The sequence below is a fragment of the Microtus oregoni genome, unplaced genomic scaffold, assembly GCF_018167655.1.
Source record: "Microtus oregoni isolate MIOR12 unplaced genomic scaffold, Mior012 000002F_ref0000024, whole genome shotgun sequence".
In the NCBI taxonomy this organism is placed as follows: Eukaryota; Metazoa; Chordata; class Mammalia; order Rodentia; family Cricetidae; genus Microtus; species Microtus oregoni.
Genome location: NW_024543061.1, coordinates 11452207 through 11461273, shown reverse-complemented (window position 1 = coordinate 11461273; position 9067 = coordinate 11452207). Strand labels below are relative to the sequence as shown.

The 9067-nt window shown below is 38.3% G+C and overlaps 1 pseudogene; it reads left to right on the top strand.

Annotated features, from left to right (window-relative positions):
- Positions 1-3087: 3087 nt before the first annotated feature.
- Positions 3088-5952, top strand: LOC121433560 (annotated as a pseudogene).
- The last annotated feature ends 3115 nt before the right edge of the window (positions 5953-9067 follow it).

Genomic DNA, 9067 nt, shown 5'->3' with positions numbered 1-9067 from the left:
ATTATCAGTTGAGGTAGAGAAAAATTTAGTTTTGGTAGAAAAAAATTACAGAATATATATAGGGATAGTTTGGATCCACAGCTTGTTTGTATTCTGGTTATTTTAACTTCTATGCATTATTCTTCTGAAATTCTAGTGTAAAGAAGAGATCATATCTTAGAATGGATATTTTTGCCACACAAACAGAGTAAAAAATTTTCTGTGTTGATTCTGAAGAGAAAATTTAGACTTTGTCAATTAGCAGGAATAGACCCAATGGAAATTATGGTGCCTTTTATTAATGCTGAAATTTCCTCATTATGGACAGAAAATGAACATTGGCAAAGAGCCTGTAGTATTTTTTTTTTTAGGAGAAATTGACAAATATATCCAAAATAAGAGTCCTTTATTTGTTTAAACAATTTTACTTTTATATGTTGATACAGGAAACAGGCAGCCAGTATCATGCACATTTGAGCTGCAGGAAAGTGCAAAGAACATTAAAATTCAGATATTCAAAACCAGTCAAAAAGCAAGTACACCATGGCCACATTTCCATCCATATCTACAAAGTAGACAGACATTTTGATGGGAAGGTAAGTAAGACTTTTAAATGAAATAGCCCACTGTGGGCCACCAGATGTTTTAGCATGGTATGGGGGAAGTGAAGAATAGAACAGTGTGGCAGGCAAGCTGAAATCAGAGCAAGCTGAGTCAGCTAGTGAAGAAATTAGCAGGAAAGGATACATGATATGAAATTCATGAATCAGTAAACAATTTAAAAACAAATAACAAAAACAAAAACAAGAACCTGAAAAGAAAGAAAAATCTGAGACATCATATGCAAGAGTCAAGTTATTTCAAAGGCAGTGTTCACATTGAAGGCACACATAATCTGTTTCTAAGGGATTTGAATAATTGTCAGAACTAGTTTCTTTGGGATTATCTGGTTGAGCATTCTAGAGTTTCATTGGGTATGGATGACAAACTACCTAAGTTCCTATAGTCCATCTAAAGTTCCTATACATATTAGATACACAGTAATCAATGCAGAAAGGGGAATTGACAGCAAAGTAAGAAAGGTATCCCAACCTCTGATTATTGGAAGATCTCATTAAGTGAGGAAGACTATAGATTTTAATAAACTCAAGTCTACACTTAACGGGTGGATATATTCTACAGTTACCAATGTGTATGAACTGTATTAGAGACCAGTATCTTTGACTTACTTGACAATAAAGAAAGCAACCTCCCTATGACAGGCTTATTGATATTTATGTGGCCCTGACATGATGGAAACAGATTTCCTTTGTGTCCACATCTCAGTATTGGTTGTTTCCTCCACTTATCATGGTCTCTAGAGTTACCACCAAGGCAGCATAAAACTAATAGCAGGGTGCATGACAGAGAGAGTAAGAGGCTCTGCCCAGCACATTCACTATCAAGCAATATGTGGTCAGCAGAAGCCATTCGAATGCAAAGAAGAGAAATTACGGTTTTAGTGTAGATCTGTCAGGTGCCAGACACTTGTCCACCACAGGGTTTTGAATAGAAAACAACCTTAAGGGCATGAGTCGACTAGTTCTCCCTGCTCCCTATACATATAATAGGAAGAACCTAACTTCTAAGAGCACAAAACCTATCAAATACTTCATCCTTTCCTCTTTTGTGTGAGAACATTGTATGGGCCATTCTTTATTTTCATTATATATGCATCATATTTAAAATACATATAATTTTTAAAATCTCCTTCTTACTAGAATATTGAATATATGCAGAATTTATTAATTGGAAAATTATAATTCATTTCATTTTCATTTGAATGAGAAAAATTGAAGATGCGCACAATGAAATTATTGGGTTATTAAAAAACATAATTGAAGAAATACAAATTAAAAGACTTCCCATACTCATGGTTAGAGAAAGTGATGGGGACATGATGCCTTGCTATATATGAATAAAATACACCTAAATATCCCAGTGACATTACTCACAGAGCTGGAAAATCAATGCTGAACTCTATTATTTTACTAACATTAAGTGAGTGTGTGTTTTGCATTATAAGAGTAATCACCTAAGTAAGTATATCTAGTTCTCAATTGGATTGAAAGAGTAAAATCTTATGTGTTCATCACTTTTCCATCCCTAGGGAAAAAATGGCATAACAAGGTTAATGTTGACTCAGTTTTGGAGGCTCTGCTCCATGGCAGGAAGGCCCTCTGTGAATCTGCTGTGAGGTAGCACATCAGGACAGGAGTGTGTGGATCAAAGCTGAGCACTATGTAGCCAGGAAAGAAGAAATGACAAGAAACACACACCTCTCTCCATGAGCACAGTGTTAGTGTCCTCAAACCTTCCAAGTGGCCCTGTATTCAAACAGGTTCTACTCTCAAACATAAAGCAGTCAATCAAAAGTAAAGCCAAGTTTTACTTCTAAGATAACCAAGATACATTCTTGTTTCTCAATATTTTTAAATCTGATTGTTTTCACTATTTGAAAATCATTATATTGCAAATTTTAGCATTGTGACAGTATTAAAAATTAGTTTGGGGACTGAAAGATATCTCAGTGGTTAAGAGCCTGTCAAGTACTAGTAGAGGACATGGGTTCAGATTCCAGCATCCATATGGCAGTGCATTGCTTCCTGTATGTCTAGGTCTAGTGTATCTAATATCCTTTTCTTAAGTCCGAGGGCAAGACACCCACATGTGGTCTGCACACATAGATGCAAGCAAAACACACATATACATAAAACAAACAAATAAAAGTTTAAATCTGTGAAATCACAGTACTCCCACAACTCATATCCTTTACAGCAGAACAGTGACAGTGCACTCTCTACATGGAACCTCTAAATAACAGAATAGGTCAGTTCCACAGGGTTAGTCACACAGTCACTTGAGATACACTTAAAATACTCTAGACTATTCTTTGCTATACTAACTGACATAGTGTGACATAAGATCAGGTGGTCTTCTGAACAACAACTCAGCTTTTAAAAGATTAATTTGCATATTGAGATTTTAGCCACAGTGCAGATTCCTCAAATCATCTTTAAAGGCAGCTTGCGTGTTTCCAAGTAGCAGCCTCTATTCCAGCTCTCAGAGATGGGGTCAGCTGTTATCCTGCTGTGCCTGCTGCTCTGGGTTCCAGGTGAGAAGATGCAGTGCTAGGAGCATCTATTGTGTCTATCACAGTATTCTATGCCTTGTTGTCCATATCATTGAAATTATGGCGTTTAATCGGTTTCAGTTTTCCTTTTTATTTTATTTTTTTCTTAGAGTATATATCATGACAGATGTTACAGATTCCACCTACATTACAGTTTTATACTGGGGTACTTATAGTATGTCTATGACAGCAATGTGTGCTAATCATTTCAGGTTCTACTGTGGACATTGTGCTGACCCAGTCTCCAGGTTTGCTGCCTGTGTCTCTGGGACAAAAGGCCACCATCTCTTGCAAGTCCAGTGAGAGTGTAACTATAGGCAGTAATCTTTATATGTACTGGTATCAACAGAAACCAGAACAGCCCCCAAAACTCCTCATCTATCGTGCATCCAACCTAGAATCTGGGGTTCCTGCCAGGTTCAGTGGCAGTGGGTCTGGCCTGTGGAGGCTGACGATGCTGCAACCTATTACTGTCAGCAGAGTTATGACCTACCTCCCACAGTGCTTCAGGGTTGAACAAAAACCTCCTGAGTTTTCTGGTCATTGAAGCTCAGTCTCAGCTGTTTCTTTTCTTTTTTATTTATTATTATTATTTTATTTTGTGACTTTAAAAATACCAATCCAAATTCCTACTTCCTCCCCTCCTTCCACTTCCCTCCCACCCACCCTCTTCCCATCTTAAGAGAGGGCAAGCACCCTGCCCTGTGGAAAGTCCAAGGTTTTCCCCACTATATCAAGGTTGAGCAAGGTATTCATCTAAAGAGAATAGGATCCCAAAAAGCCAGTAGAGACAAATTCCAGTGCCATTGTCATTGTCCCCTTAGTCTACCCCAACTGTCAACCGCATTTGGAGAGTAGTTTGATCCCATGCTTGTTCATTCCCAGTCCAGTTGGAGTTGGTGAGCTTCCATTAGCTCAGACTCATTGTCTCAGTGGGTGAATGAACCCTTCATGGTCTTGACTTCCTTGCTCATACTCTCACTCTTTCGGCTCATCGACTGGACCTTGGGAGCTCAGTTCCAGGTGCTCTGATGTGGGTCTCTGCCTCTGTTTCCATCAGTTGTTGGATGAAGGTTCAACGTTGATATTTAAGATAATCATCAGTCTGACTACAGGGCAAGGCCAGTTCAGGCACCTTCTCTATTTCTTAGGATCTTAGCTGGGGTCATCCTTGTGGATTCCTGGGAATTTTTCTAGAGCCAGGTTTCTTGCTAATCCTAGAAAGGCTCCCTCAATTAAGAGATTACTTTCCTTTCTATCATATCTGTCCATCTTCAACAGTAATCTCAGACATGCGATTTTAGAAATCTTGTTTGTAAAGAGGGTAAACTATGAAATAGATATTTTAAAAAAATATTATGTGTGTTTGTTCCACCGTGGATGCCTTATAATTCATCTGCTTGTTTACTTTATAAAGACCTCCATAATACTATGGATTTTCAAGGATTTAAGTTTAATAAAACTGATTTTTTTTGTTGTTCAATACACTGAGTAGACAATCATTTTAAACTTACAAGAAATTTTCCTCAGTTGCCCAAAATAACCTGAAATTAAGCTCTGAAAATTGTTAGTAGTCTTGCAGACACAAGTTGACATTTTTGTAAGTTCTTTAAAATTTATTTATTTTCTTTTTTAAAAACAATCTCTTTGTATTTTACATACTGATCCCAGTTCCCTCTCCCATTCCCCTCAACTTCCACCCACACTACTTCTAATTCACTGCTTAGAGAGGATGAGGCCTCCCATTGGGTATCAAAAAATTCTGTCACATTACTTTGAGACAGGACCTAGGCTCTGTCCTCTGTATCTAGGCTGAGCAAGGTATCCCATCATAGAAAATAGTGTCCAAAATGCCAGTTCATGTACTAGTGTGAAGTACTGGTCTCATTGCTAGTGGGCCCACAAACTGCCCAAGCTATACAACTGTCACCCATTTTCAGAGGGCTCAGTTTGGTCCTATGTAGGTTCCCTAACTGTCAGCCTGTTGTCTGTGAGCTCTCACTAGCTTGGGTTCGTTATTTCTGTGGGTTTCCCCATCATGGTCTTGACCCCTTTGCTCATATTATTGTTCCTCCTTCTCTTCATCTGAATGCCGGGAGCTTGGCTAAATGCTTTGCTGTGGATCTCTGCATCTATCAGTTACTAGATGAAGGTTTTATGACAATAATTAAAGTAGTCATTTATCTGATTATAGGGGAAGACCAGTACAAGCATCCTTCCATTATTATTTAGTTTTAACTGTGGTCATCCTTTGTGGATTCTTGGGAAATTCCCTAGTGCTAGGTTTCTCACTAACCCCATATCTCCCTCTATCAAGGTCTCTTGCTCTCCTTCTCTGAAGCTGACATTTTTAAACCTAATATGATATTCTATTTGTATTTGCTTGAAATTTCACCCATACCTCTTCAGAAGACAACAAACATGACTCCCTTGACTGATTTACTGCTTAGATTCTGATCTGCATCTCTGTGTCCATCAGAGTTCTTCATCTGTGATCTTATACTCATTAGCTGTGATTACTCCTTGTCCAATTCTCACATCTTTTTTTCTTTAAAGTCCTCCACAATTTGGCCACATTTTCTGTGTACCTTCTTTCACTTTTTTGCTGACTTCTTATGTGGAGGAGTACAAAGTCTCACTATATATCTGGAGCTCACCTGAAAATCACTATCTGATGCTCAGAGATCCTGAGCCTGCTTACCTTTTCACACAAACTGCTGGATTACATGTCACCATTCTCATCTCCTTTTTATTTTGTAGTTGTTATACCATTGCAGGTACACGAACTCTTTCTTGCTTGATACCTGTTTTATTATATGTAGTTTTGCTATGATAAAGTTAAAGCTTTCCTTTTTGTTTAAACATAAAAGGGGAAATGGTGTAGGAGGTCCTTCAGTCTATGTGTTGCTTTCATTGGTTAATGAATAAAGAAACTGCCTTGGCCTGTTGATAGGTCAGAACTTAGGTAGACAGGGAAAACTAAACTGCATGCTGGGTGAAAGGAGGAAGAGTCAGAGAGATGCCAAGGATCTACTGCCGGAGATAGATGTGCTTTATTTGTAAGCCCCTGGTACATGGCAATACACAGATTAATAAAAATCAGTTAAATTAAAATGCAAGACTTAGCCAATGAGAAGGTAGAGCTAACGGGCCAAGCAGTGATTTAATTAATACAGTTTCTGTGTGGTTATTTTGGGGCTAAGCTAGTTGGGTGGCAGGGACAAACAAGCGGCCTCTTACTACTACAGCCTCCCATAGATTTCAGCTTTTAAAAAGATCTCCTGGTATTTTGGCTATCAGATTAATTACAAGAATAATATAAATATGTATTAGAAGTAGTCTTTATCTGACCACAGTGAATTAAAATTTATAAAACTATGTTGGTGAGACTTCAAGAGTGTAATTTTGACATTATTAGGAGACACAATCTCACAGTAAGGGCCTTGACTGTATGGCTCCTACAACCTTTCCTCTTTCTGTTCCACAATCCCTGAGATTTAGATATGGGAGTGTTTTATAGAAGTATCTATTATATCTGGGTATCACAACTCTGCATTACAAGTGATTGTGCCTTTCTATAAAAGTTTTCATAGGTTTCAAGAGAAATTTTCTTGCTGAATTGTAACTGCAGTTATTTGTGATATGTGGACAAATTAGAGTGTAATTGTGGATTATATTCATTTATTAATTTAGAATGTTTAGATTCTTCTCCAAGATTCATGATTTCACTAGGTCTGGATCCTTGGCAAGACTTCTGGTACCAGGCATGATTTCCCTCTTATTGAGCAGGTCTTTAAGTCCTACCAGAAATGTGTTGGTTATCATTTAAATATAAATACAACTCATGCCTCCAAAAACTATTGTGCCATGCTGGTCCTTGGGATTCAGAAGTGTCATAGCTCAGTACTGATTTTGGTTGTTTTTCTACTTTGGAAATTTTCATGTTACCTCTGGTCATCATAAAATGTCTTCCTTATGAAGCATTTATTCAGTTCAAATCCAGCACAGGGGGCCTTAGGGACCTGTGCCTGAAGTGCAAGATATTTGAAGTGAAATATCACCTGTGAACATTTAGTGTAACCTCAGGCATATAGGCCTGTAAAGTAGGTATGGAAGTCAAACATTAACTAATAAGAAATTATTAGAAAATTTGCCTTAAATCCACGTTTTTTAACTTTATAATTTTATTATTTACTATTGATGAAAGGAAATCTGTATATTTGTGACATGGGTGTGTTTGCTTATTTTTACAAAATTAATTTTTCTGAATATTTGATTTTATACTATGTAGCACCACTCTGAAATATTTCACAGTTGGTAGATATTGTGATTTTATAATTATTAATTCTAAGATTTCCACTTTGCAGGAGTATAGTAAAGAACATGGCAAAAAGTATGCTTAGGGGAATTTTAGGAATTCTTAGAAATTATTTCCTAAGTAGACAGATTTCCAGGTAAAAACTGAGAGCTTGGGGGTGGGGGTTGGACAGGAGTAAGGGGAGATGGGGAAAGAGAGATGAGAAGGGGAGGATGGGGAGAGCTTAGGAGAATGGGACAGTTAGGATGGAGGAGGAGGGGATATGGGAGCATGGAAGTATATATCTTAAGTAAGGGAGCCATTTGAGGGTTGGCAAGAGACTGGAGTCTAGAAGGGTTCCCAGGTGTCCGAGGAGACGTCCCCAGCTTGTTCCATGAGCAACTGAAAAGAGGGTGCCTGAACTGGCCCTATACTATAACCACTCTGATGATTACCTTGTATATCACCATAGAACCTTCATGGATGGAGATAGAGACAGAGACCCACACTGGAGCACTGGACTGAGCTCCCAAGGTCCAAATGAGGAGCAGAAGGAGAAAGAATATGAGCAAGGAAGTCAGGACCTAGAGGGGTGCGCCCACCCACTGTGACTGTGGGGCCGATCTAATGAGAACTCATCAAGGCCAGCTGGACTGGGACTGATGGAGCATGTGATCAAACCAGACTCTCTGAACGTGGTTGACATGGAGAGCTGACTGAGAAGCCAAGGACAATGGCACTGGATTTTGATTCCATGTACTGGCTTTGTGGGAACCTAGTCTGTTTGGATCCTCACCTTCCTAGACCTGGATGGAGCAGGGAGGACCTTGGACTTCCCACAGTGCAGGGAACCCTCACTGCTCTTTGGACTGGAGGGGGGGAGAAGGAGAGATGTTGGGAGGAGGGGAGGAGGTAAAAATTTGTAATAATAATAATAAAAAGAAATTGTTTCCTAATCTCAGTTTTCATGTAATTCAAACTAACAACATACCCCATTAAACATTCTAACACTATAGAAACCAAAGATATACAAAATTGCTACTTATATGGTTAGGAAAAAATTACAGGTGAATAAATAACAGTTTTTATCAAAGTGGAAAACTCTGTATGTTCAATAAAAAGACAACAATGCACAATACCACATGCAGTCATCTGAAATCTAAGCCAATGCCTCAAATGCAGTGTTACATGACGTGTTGGCATGCACACTGCAAAATGTGGATATTTTGTTCATAATTAAGGTTGTTGCAGTGAAGTCCCATGAAATAATAGTGGCGCATACAGTCAGAAACATCTCAGATTCACTCTATATCTGCTTTTCAATTAGATTTTTGTTGATGCACCTTCAGAAATTTTATTGTTGACAATATTGTCATGGCCTACAGGATCAGTTCCATGATCCACAGATTTAACACCTGAGCTCAAGGATATGTACTTGTGGAAAAAGTGAAAAAATTTTTCAGTGTTGGGCTTCAGTGTTGGAATACAATATGCCTTCCTGGGGAAGTCTTGCTTTTTCACTCTCTCCTACCTTCTTCCATTTTTTCTAACCACCCTTTTTATCTCTAACATTTGGAAGAGAATTGTCAAGTTTCTATTTGGCTTATATTTATAATGGC